The sequence below is a fragment of the Pseudophryne corroboree genome, chromosome 11 (assembly GCF_028390025.1).
Source record: "Pseudophryne corroboree isolate aPseCor3 chromosome 11, aPseCor3.hap2, whole genome shotgun sequence".
Classification (NCBI taxonomy): Eukaryota; Metazoa; Chordata; class Amphibia; order Anura; family Myobatrachidae; genus Pseudophryne; species Pseudophryne corroboree.
In genome coordinates, this window is record NC_086454.1 from 207,478,696 (window position 1) to 207,488,996 (window position 10,301).

The following is a 10,301-nucleotide window of genomic DNA, read 5'->3' on the forward strand; positions in this document are numbered from 1 at the left end:
CAAAAATGATTTTCTTTTTCAATTCTTATGACTGTACTGTTTGTATTGAATAAAATCCACATCTAGCATAACCAACTGTTGCTGCTAAGTGCTCCAGTGGCACAATTGGTCAGCGCGAGTATTTATAAGACAGTATCTGTTGAGCAATACCGAGGTTGTGAGTTCAAGCCTCACCTGGAGCAGCTTTGTTTATTGTTTTTTCTTTTTCTTATGTCAATAGTCATTGATTATAAACTGCTACCTTAATATTTAATATGATATTACAAAGGATGGAAGAAAGAAAGAAAAAACACAAACATGAGTTTGTATTTAAGTTGTCAGCACACATCTGCTTTGGTTCAAATGCACTGCATATCTTCCTTCAGTCAGCCAACAAAACAGCAATGGAAAAGATTAACATACTGTTGGTAAAGCAGTTGCATCAAATTGATTTTCTGCAGTATAGCATGATAATCCATACTGACAGCTCTGTATAGTACCAGCACATTTCTTGCTGGACTTGGTAATGCAAAGAACACATTAAACAGCTTCACTTTTTCTCAAAAATAAATAATTGACTATTAAAAACCTATCAGTCTTAAATAAGGATATCAGTAAGCACCACTGGCATAATGGATAAGGCACTGTTCTCCTAAGCCAGGCATGTCCAAACTGCAGCCCCTTAGCTGTTGTAAAACTACATATCCCAGCATGCCCAAACACAGTTTTGCTGCCAGAGAATGCTAAAGCTGTGTCAGGGCATGTTGGGATGTGTAGTTTCTCCACAGCTGGAGGGCCACAGTTTGGACATGCCTGTCCTAAGCCATTGGTTGTGGGATTTAAGTCCCGTCTGAGTTGGAAGTCATTACAGCAAGTGTCTCATCACTAGAGTTGATATTTTATCCTTGCTTCAACTGTACAACAGTCTTGCAGTGTTAAGCTTGCAAAAAATGACCACAGAAGCTAAAATATGACATTTATTATGATAACATTGTTGTTGTTTTTTTAAAACCTTTTCTATCACCGTGGACAGCTTATTCAAGTGCCATCTGGCATGCACGTTCGTTTGTTGCTCATCATTCATCACCAAAAATTATTTTCTTTTTCAATTCTTATGACTGTACTGATTGTATTGAATAAAATCCACATCTAGCATAACCAACTGATGTCGCTAAGTGCTCCAGTGGCGCAATTGGTCAGCGCGCAGTATTTATAAGACAGTATCTATTGAGCAATACTGAGGTTGTGAGTTCAAGCCTCACCTGGAGCAGGTTTGTTTACTGTTTTTTTTTCTTATGTCAATAGTCATTGATTATAAACTGCTACCTTAATATTTAATATGATATTACAAAGGATGGAATAAAGAAAGAAAAAACACAAACATGAGTTTGTATTTAAGTTGTCAGCACACATCTGCTTTGGTTCAAATGCACTGCATATCTTCCTTCAGTCAGCCAACAAAACAGCAATGGAAAAGATTAACATACTGTTGGTAAAGCAGTTACATCAAATTGATTTTCTACAATATAGCATGATAATCCATACTGACAGCTCTGTATAGTACCAGCACATTTCTTGCTGGATTTGGTAATGCAAAGAACACAGTAAACAGCTCACTTTTTCTCAAAAATAAATAATTGACTATTAAAAACCTAACAGTCTTAAATAAGTACATCAGTAAGCACCACTGGCATAATGGATAAGTCACTGTCCTCCTAAGCCAGTGGTTGTGGGTCCAAGTCCCATCTGGGGTGGAAGTCATTACAGCAAGTGTCTCATCAGTAGAGTTGATATTTTATCCTTGCTTCAACTGTACAACAGTCTTGCAGTGTTTAGCTTGCAAAAAATGACCACAGAAGCTAAAATATGACATTTATTATGATAACATTGTTGTTGTTTTTTTTAAACCTTTTCTATCACCGTGGACAGCTTATTCAAGTGCCATCTGGCATGCACGTTCATTTGTTGCTCATCATTCATCACCAAAGATTATTTTCTTTTTCAATTCTTATGACTGTACTGATTGTATTGAATAAAATCCACATCTAGCATAACCAACTGATGCTGCTAAGTGCTCCAGTGGCGCAATTGGTCAGCGCGCTGTATTTTTAAGACAAGCCTCACCTGGAGCAGCTTTGTTTACTGTTTTTTCTTTTTCTTATGTCAATAGTCATTGATTATAAACTGCTACCATAATATTTAATATTATATTACAAAGGATGGAAGAAAGAAAGAAAAAACACAAACATGAGTTTGTATTTAAGTTGTCAGCACACACCTGCTTTGGTTCAAATGCACTGCATATCTTCCTTCAGTCAGCCAACAAAACAGCAATGAAAAAGATTAACATACTGTTGGTAAAGCAGTTGCATCAAATTGATTTTCTGCAATATAGCATGATAATCCATACTGACAGCTCTGGATAGTACCAGCACATTTCTTGGTGGACTTGGTAATGCAAAGAACACAGTAAACAGCTTCACTTTTTCTCAAAAATAAATAATTGACTATTAAAAACCTAACAGTCTTAAATAAGTACATCAGTAAGCACCACTGGCATAATGGATAAGTCACTGTCCTCCTAAGCCAGTGGTTGTGGGTCCAAGTCCCATCTGGGGTGGAAGTCATTACAGCAAGTGTCTCATCACTAGAGTTGATATTTTATCCTTGCTTCAACTGTACAACAGTCTTGCAGTGTTTAGCTTGCAAAAAATGACCACAGAAGCAAAAGATGACATTTATTATGATAACATTGTTGTTGTTTTTTTTAAACATTTTCTATCACTGTGGACAGCTTATTCAAGTGCCATCTGGCATGCACATTCATATGTTTATCATCATTCATCACCAAAAATGATTTTCTTTTTCAATTCTTATGACTGTACTGATTGTTTTGAATAAAATCCACATCTAGCATAACCAACTGATGCTGCTGCTAAGTGCTCCAGTGGCGCAATTGGTCAGCGCGCAGTACTTATAAGACAGTATCTGTTGAGCAATGCCAAGGTTGTGAGTTCAAGCCTCACCTGGAGCAGCTTTGTTTACTGTATTTTTCTTTTTCTTATGTCAATAGTCATTGATTATAAACTGCTACCTTAATATTTAATATGATATTACAAAGGATGGAAGAATGAAAGAAAAAACACAAACATGATTGTGCATTTAAGTTGTCAGCACACATCTGCTTTGATTCAAATGCACTGCATATCTTCCTTCAGTCAGCCAACAAAACAGCAATGGAAAAGATTAACATACTGTTGGTAAAGCAGTTACATCAAATTGATTTTCTGCAATATAGCATGATAATCCATACTGACAGCTCTGGATAGTACCAGCACATTTCTTGCTGGACTTGGTAATGCAAAGAACACAGTAAACAGCTTCACTTTTTCCTCAAAAATAAATAATTGACTATTAAAAACCTAACAGTCTTAAATAAGAACATCAGTAAGCACCACTGACATAATGGATAAGTTACTGTACTCCTAAGCCAGTGGTTGTGGGTCCAAGTCCCATCTGGGGTGGAAGTCATTACAGCAAGTGTCTCATCACTAGAGTTGATATTTTATCCTTGCTTCAACTGTACAACAGTCTTGCAGTGTTTAGCTTGCAAAAAATGACCACAGAAGCTAAAATATGACATTTATTATGATAACATTGTTGTTGTTTTTTTTAAACCTTTTCTATCACCGTGGACAGCTTATTCAAGTGCCATCTGGCATGCACGTTCGTTTGTTGCTCATCATTCATCACCAAAAATGATTTTCTTTTTCAATTCTTATGACTGTACTGATTGTATTAAATAAAATCCACATCTAGCATAACCAATCAATGCTGCAATGTGCTCCAGTGGTGCAATTGGTCTGCGCGAGGTACTTGTAAAACAGTATCTGTTGAGCAATACCGAGGTTGTGAGTTTAAGCCTCACCTGGATCAGCTTTGTATACTGTTTTTTTTCCTTTTCTTATGTCATTAGTCATTGATTATAAACTGCTACCTTAATATTTAATATGATATTACAAAGGATGGAAGAAAGAAAGAAAAAACACAAACATGATTGTGCATTTAAGTTGTCAGCACACATCTGCTTTGGTTCAAATGCACTGCATATCTTCCTTCAGTCAGCCAACAAAACAGCAATGGAAAAGATTAACATACTGTTGGTAAAGCAGTTGCATCAAATTAATTTTCTGCAATATAGCATGATAACCCATACTGACAGCTCTGGATAGTACCAGCACATTTCTTGCTGGACTTGGTAATGCAAAGAACACATTAAACAGCTTCACTTTTTTTCAAAAATAAATAATTGACTATTAAAAACCTATCAGTCTTAAATAAGGACACCAGTAAGCACCACTGGCATAATGGATAAGGCACTGTTCTCCTAAGCCAGTGGTTGTAGGTTTAAGTCCTGTCTGAGTTGGAAGTCATTACAGCAAGTGTCTCATCACTAGAGTTGATATTTTATCCTTGCTTCAACTGTACAACAGTCTTGCAGTGTTTAGCTTGCAAAAAATGACCACAGAAGCAAAAAAATGACATTTATTATGATAACATTGTTGTTGTTTTTTTTAAACCTTTTCTATCACCTTGGACAGTTTATTCAAGTGCCATCTGGCATGCACATTCATTTGTTTATCATCATTCATCACCAAAAATTATTTTCTTTTTCAATTCTTATGACTGTACTGATTGTATTGAATGAAATCCACATCTAGCATAACCAACTTATGCTCCAAGTGCTCCAGTGGCGCAATTGGTCAGCACGCAGTACTAGTAAGACAGTATCTGTTGAACAATACCGAGGTTGTGAGTTCAAGCCCCACCTGGCGCAGCTTTGTTTACTGTTTTTTTCTTTTTCTTATGTCAATAGTTATTAATTATAAACTGCTACCTTAATATTTAATATGATATTACAAAGGATGGAAGAAAGAAAGAAAAAACACAAACATGAGTTTGTATTTAAGTTGTCAGCACACACCTGCTTTGGTTCAAATACACTGCATATCTTCCTTCAGTCAGCCAACAAAACAGCAATGGAAAAGATTAACATACTGTTGGTAAAGCAGTTGCATCAAATTGATTTTCTGCAATATAGCATTATAATCATTACTGACAGCTCTGGATAGTACCAGCACATTTCTTGCTGGACTTGGTAATGCAAAGAACACAGTAAACAGCTTCACTTTTTTTTCCAAAAATAAATAATTGACTATTAAAAACCTATCAGTCTTAAATAAGGACATCAGTAAGCACCACTGGCATAATGGATAAGGCACTGTTCTTCTAAGCCAGTGGTTGTGGGTTTAAGTCCCGTCTGAGTTGGAAGTCATTACAGCAAGTGTCTCATCACTAGAGTTGATATTTTATCCTTGCTTCAACTGTACAACAGTCTTGCAGTGTTTAGCTTGCAAAAAATGACCACAGAAGCTAAAAAATGACATTTATTATGATAACATTGTTCTTGTTTTTTTTAAAGCTTTTCTATCACCGTGGACAGCTTATTCAAGTGCCATCTGGCATGCACATTCATTTTTTTATCATCATTCATCACCAAAAATGATTTTCTTTTTCAATTCTTATGACTGTACTGATTGTATTGAATAAAATCCACATCTAGCATAACCAACTGATGCTGCTAAGTGCTCCAGTGGTGCAATTGGTCAGCGAGCAGTACTTATAAGACAGTATCTGTTGAGCAATGCCGGGGTTGTGAGTTCAAGCCTCACCTGGAGCCGCTTTGTTTACTGTGTTTTTCTTTTTCTTATGTCAATAGTCATTGATTATAAACTGCTACCTTAATATTTAATATGATATTACAAAAGGATGGAAGAAAGAAAGAAAAAACACAAACATGAGTTTGTATTTAAGTTGTCAGCACACACCTGCTTTGGTTCAAATGCACTGCATATCTTCCTTCAGTCAGCCAACAAAACAGCAATGGAAAAGATTAACATACTGTTGGTAAAGCAGTTGCATCAAATTGATTTTCTGCAATATAGCATTATAATCCATACTGACAGCTCTGGATAGTACCAGCACATTTCTTGCTGGACTTGGTAATGCAAAGAACACATTAAACAGCTTCACTTTTTTTCAAAAATAAATAATTGTCTATTAAAAACCTATCAGTCTTAAATAAGGATGTCAGTAAGCACCACTGGCATAATGGGTAAGGCACTGTTCTCCTAAGCCAGTGGTTGTGGGTTTAAGTCCCGTCTGAGTTGGAAGTCATTACAGCAAGTGTCTCATCAGTAGAGTTGATATTTTATCCTTGCTTCAACTGTACAACAGTCTTGCAGTGTTTAGCTTGTAAAAAATGACCACAGAAGCTAAAATATGACATTTATTATGATAACATTGTTGTTGTTTTTTTTAAACCTTTTCTATCACCGTGGACAGCTTATTCAAGTGCCATCTGGCATGCACGTTCGTTTGTTGCTCATCATTCATCACCAAAAATGATTTTCTTTTTCAATTCTTATGACTGTACTGATTGTATTAAATAAAATCCACATCTAGCATAACCAATCAATGCTGCAATGTGCTCCAGTGGTGCAATTGGTCTGCGCGAGGTACTTGTAAAACAGTATCTGTTGAGCAATACCGAGGTTGTGAGTTTAAGCCTCACCTGGATCAGCTTTGTATACTGTTTTTTTTCCTTTTCTTATGTCATTAGTCATTGATTATAAACTGCTACCTTAATATTTAATATGATATTACAAAGGATGGAAGAAAGAAAGAAAAAACACAAACATGATTGTGCATTTAAGTTGTCAGCACACATCTGCTTTGGTTCAAATGCACTGCATATCTTCCTTCAGTCAGCCAACAAAACAGCAATGGAAAAGATAAACATACTGTTGGTAAAGCAGTTGCATCAAATTAATTTTCTGCAATATAGCATGATAACCCATACTGACAGCTCTGGATAGTACCAGCACATTTCTTGCTGGACTTGGTAATGCAAAGAACACATTAAACAGCTTCACTTTTTTTCAAAAATAAATAATTGACTATTAAAAACCTATCAGTCTTAAATAAGGACATCAGTAAGCACCACTGGCATAATGGATAAGGCACTGTTCTCCTAAGCCAGTGGTTGTAGGTTTAAGTCCTGTCTGAGTTGGAAGTCATTACAGCAAGTGTCTCATCACTAGAGTTGATATTTTATCCTTGCTTCAACTGTACAACAGTCTTGCAGTGTTTAGCTTGCAAAAAATGACCACAGAAGCAAAAAAATGACATTTATTATGATAACATTGTTGTTGATTTTTTTAAACCTTTTCTATCACCTTGGACAGCTTATTCAAGTGCCATCTGGCATGCACATTCATTTGTTTATCATCATTCATCACCAAGAATGATTTTCTTTTTCAATTCTTATGACTGTACTGATTGTATTGAATGAAATCCACATCTAGCATAACCAACTAACACTGCTAAGTGCTCCAGTGGCGCAATTGGTCAGCACGCAGTACTAGTAAGACAGTATCTGTTGAGCAATACCGAGGTTGTGAGTTCAAGCCTCACCTGGAGCAGCTTTGTTTACTGTTTTTTTTCTTTTTCTTATGTCAATAGTCATTGATTATAAACTGCTACCTTAATATTTAATATGATATTACAAAGGATGGAAGAATGAAAGAAAAAACACAAACATGAGTTTGTATTTAAGTTGTCAGCACACACCTGCTTTGGTTCAAATGCACTGCATATCTTCCTTCAGTCAGCCAACAAAACAGCAATGGAAAAGATTAACATACTGTTGGTAAAGCAGTTGCATCAAATTGATTTTCTGCAATATAGCATTATAATCCATACTGACAGCTCTGGATAGTACCAGCACATTTCTTGCTGGACTTGGTAATGCAAAGAACACATTAAACAGCTTCACTTTTTTTCAAAAATAAATAATTGACTATTAAAAACCTATCAGTCTTAAATAAGGATGTCAGTAAGCACCACTGGCATAATGGGTAAGGCACTGTTCTCCTAAGCCAGTGGTTGTGGGTTTAAGTCCCGTCTGAGTTGGAAGTCATTACAGCAAGTGTCTCATCAGTAGAGTTGATATTTTATCCTTGCTTCAACTGTACAACAGTCTTGCAGTGTTTAGCTTGTAAAAAATGACCACAGAAGCTAAAATATGACATTTATTATGATAACATTGTTGTTGTTTTTTTTTAAACCTTTTCTATCACCGTGGACAGCTTATTCAAGTGCCATCTGGCATGCACGTTCGTTTGTTGCTCATCATTCATCACCAAAAATGATTTTCTTTTTCAATTCTTATGACTGTACTGATTGTATTAAATAAAATACACATCTAGCATAACCAATTAATGCTGCAATGTGCTCCAGTGGTGCAATTGGTCTGCGCGAGGTACTTGTAAAACAGTATCTGTTGAGCAATACCGAGGTTGTGAGTTTAAGCCTCATCTGGATCAGCTTTGTATACTGTTTTTCTCCTTTTCTTATGTCATTAGTCATTGATTATAAACTGCTACCATAATATTTAATATGATATTACAAAGGATGGAAGAAAGAAAGAAAAAACACGAACATGAGTTTGTATTTAAGTTGTCAGCACACATCTGCTTTGGTTCAAATGCACTGCATATCTTCCTTAAGTCAGCCAACAAAACAGCAATGGAAAAGATGAACATACTGTTGGTAAAGCAGTTGCATCAAATTGATTTTCTGCAATATAGCATGATAATCCATACTGACAGCTCTGTATAGTACCAGCACATTTCTTGCTGGAATTGGTAATGCAAAGAACACAGTAAACAGCTTCACTTTTTCTCAAAAATAAATAATTGACTATTAAAAACCTATCAGTCTTAAATAAGGAGATCAGTAAGCACCACTGGCATAATGGATAAGGCACTGTTCTCCTAAGCCATTGGTTGTGGGTTTTAAGTCCCGTCTGAGTTGGAAGTCATTACAGCAAGTGTCTCATCACTAGAGTTGATATTTTATCCTTGCTTCAACTGTACAACAGTCTTGCAGTGTTTAGCTTGCAAAAAATGACCACAGAAGCTAAAATATGACATTTATTATGATAACATTGTTGTTGTTGTTTTTAAACCTTTTCTATCACCTTGGACAGCTTATTCAAGTGCCATCTGGCATGCACATTCATTTTTTTATCATCATTCATCAGCAAAAATGATTTTCTTTTTCAATTCTTATGACTGTACTGTTTGTATTGAATAAAATCCACATCTAGCATAACCAACTGTTGCTGCTAAGTGCTCCAGTGGCACAATTGGTCAGCGCGAGTATTTATAAGACAGTATCTGTTGAGCAATACCGAGGTTGTGAGTTCAAGCCTCACCTGGAGCAGCTTTGTTTATTGTTTTTTCTTTTTCTTATGTCAATAGTCATTGATTATAAACTGCTACCTTAATATTTAATATGATATTACAAAGGATGGAAGAAAGAAAGAAAAAACACAAACATGAGTTTGTATTTAAGTTGTCAGCACACATCTGCTTTGGTTCAAATGCACTGCATATCTTCCTTCAGTCAGCCAACAAAACAGCAATGGAAAAGATTAACATACTGTTGGTAAAGCAGTTGCATCAAATTGATTTTCTGCAGTATAGCATGATAATCCATACTGACAGCTCTGTATAGTACCAGCACATTTCTTGCTGGACTTGGTAATGCAAAGAACACATTAAACAGCTTCACTTTTTCTCAAAAATAAATAATTGACTATTAAAAACCTATCAGTCTTAAATAAGGATATCAGTAAGCACCACTGGCATAATGGATAAGGCACTGTTCTCCTAAGCCAGGCATGTCCAAACTGCAGCCCCTTAGCTGTTGTAAAACTACATATCCCAGCATGCCCAAACACAGTTTTGCTGCCAGAGAATGCTAAAGCTGTGTCAGGGCATGTTGGGATGTGTAGTTTCTCCACAGCTGGAGGGCCACAGTTTGGACATGCCTGTCCTAAGCCATTGGTTGTGGGATTTAAGTCCCGTCTGAGTTGGAAGTCATTACAGCAAGTGTCTCATCACTAGAGTTGATATTTTATCCTTGCTTCAACTGTACAACAGTCTTGCAGTGTTAAGCTTGCAAAAAATGACCACAGAAGCTAAAATATGACATTTATTATGATAACATTGTTGTTGTTTTTTTAAAACCTTTTCTATCACCGTGGACAGCTTATTCAAGTGCCATCTGGCATGCACGTTCGTTTGTTGCTCATCATTCATCACCAAAAATTATTTTCTTTTTCAATTCTTATGACTGTACTGATTGTATTGAATAAAATCCACATCTAGCATAACCAACTGATGTCGCTAAGT

General features: G+C 36.0%; 1 non-coding gene across 1 annotated transcript; it reads left to right on the top strand.

Annotated features, from left to right (window-relative positions):
* The first annotated feature begins 1,156 nt into the window (after window positions 1–1,156).
* TRNAI-UAU (transfer RNA isoleucine (anticodon UAU)) lies at window positions 1,157–1,249 on the top strand. The gene is given in 2 exon segments: window positions 1,157–1,194; window positions 1,214–1,249. It is a non-coding gene; the product is annotated as a tRNA-Ile (tRNA).
* Window positions 1,250–10,301: the final 9,052 nt, after the last annotated feature.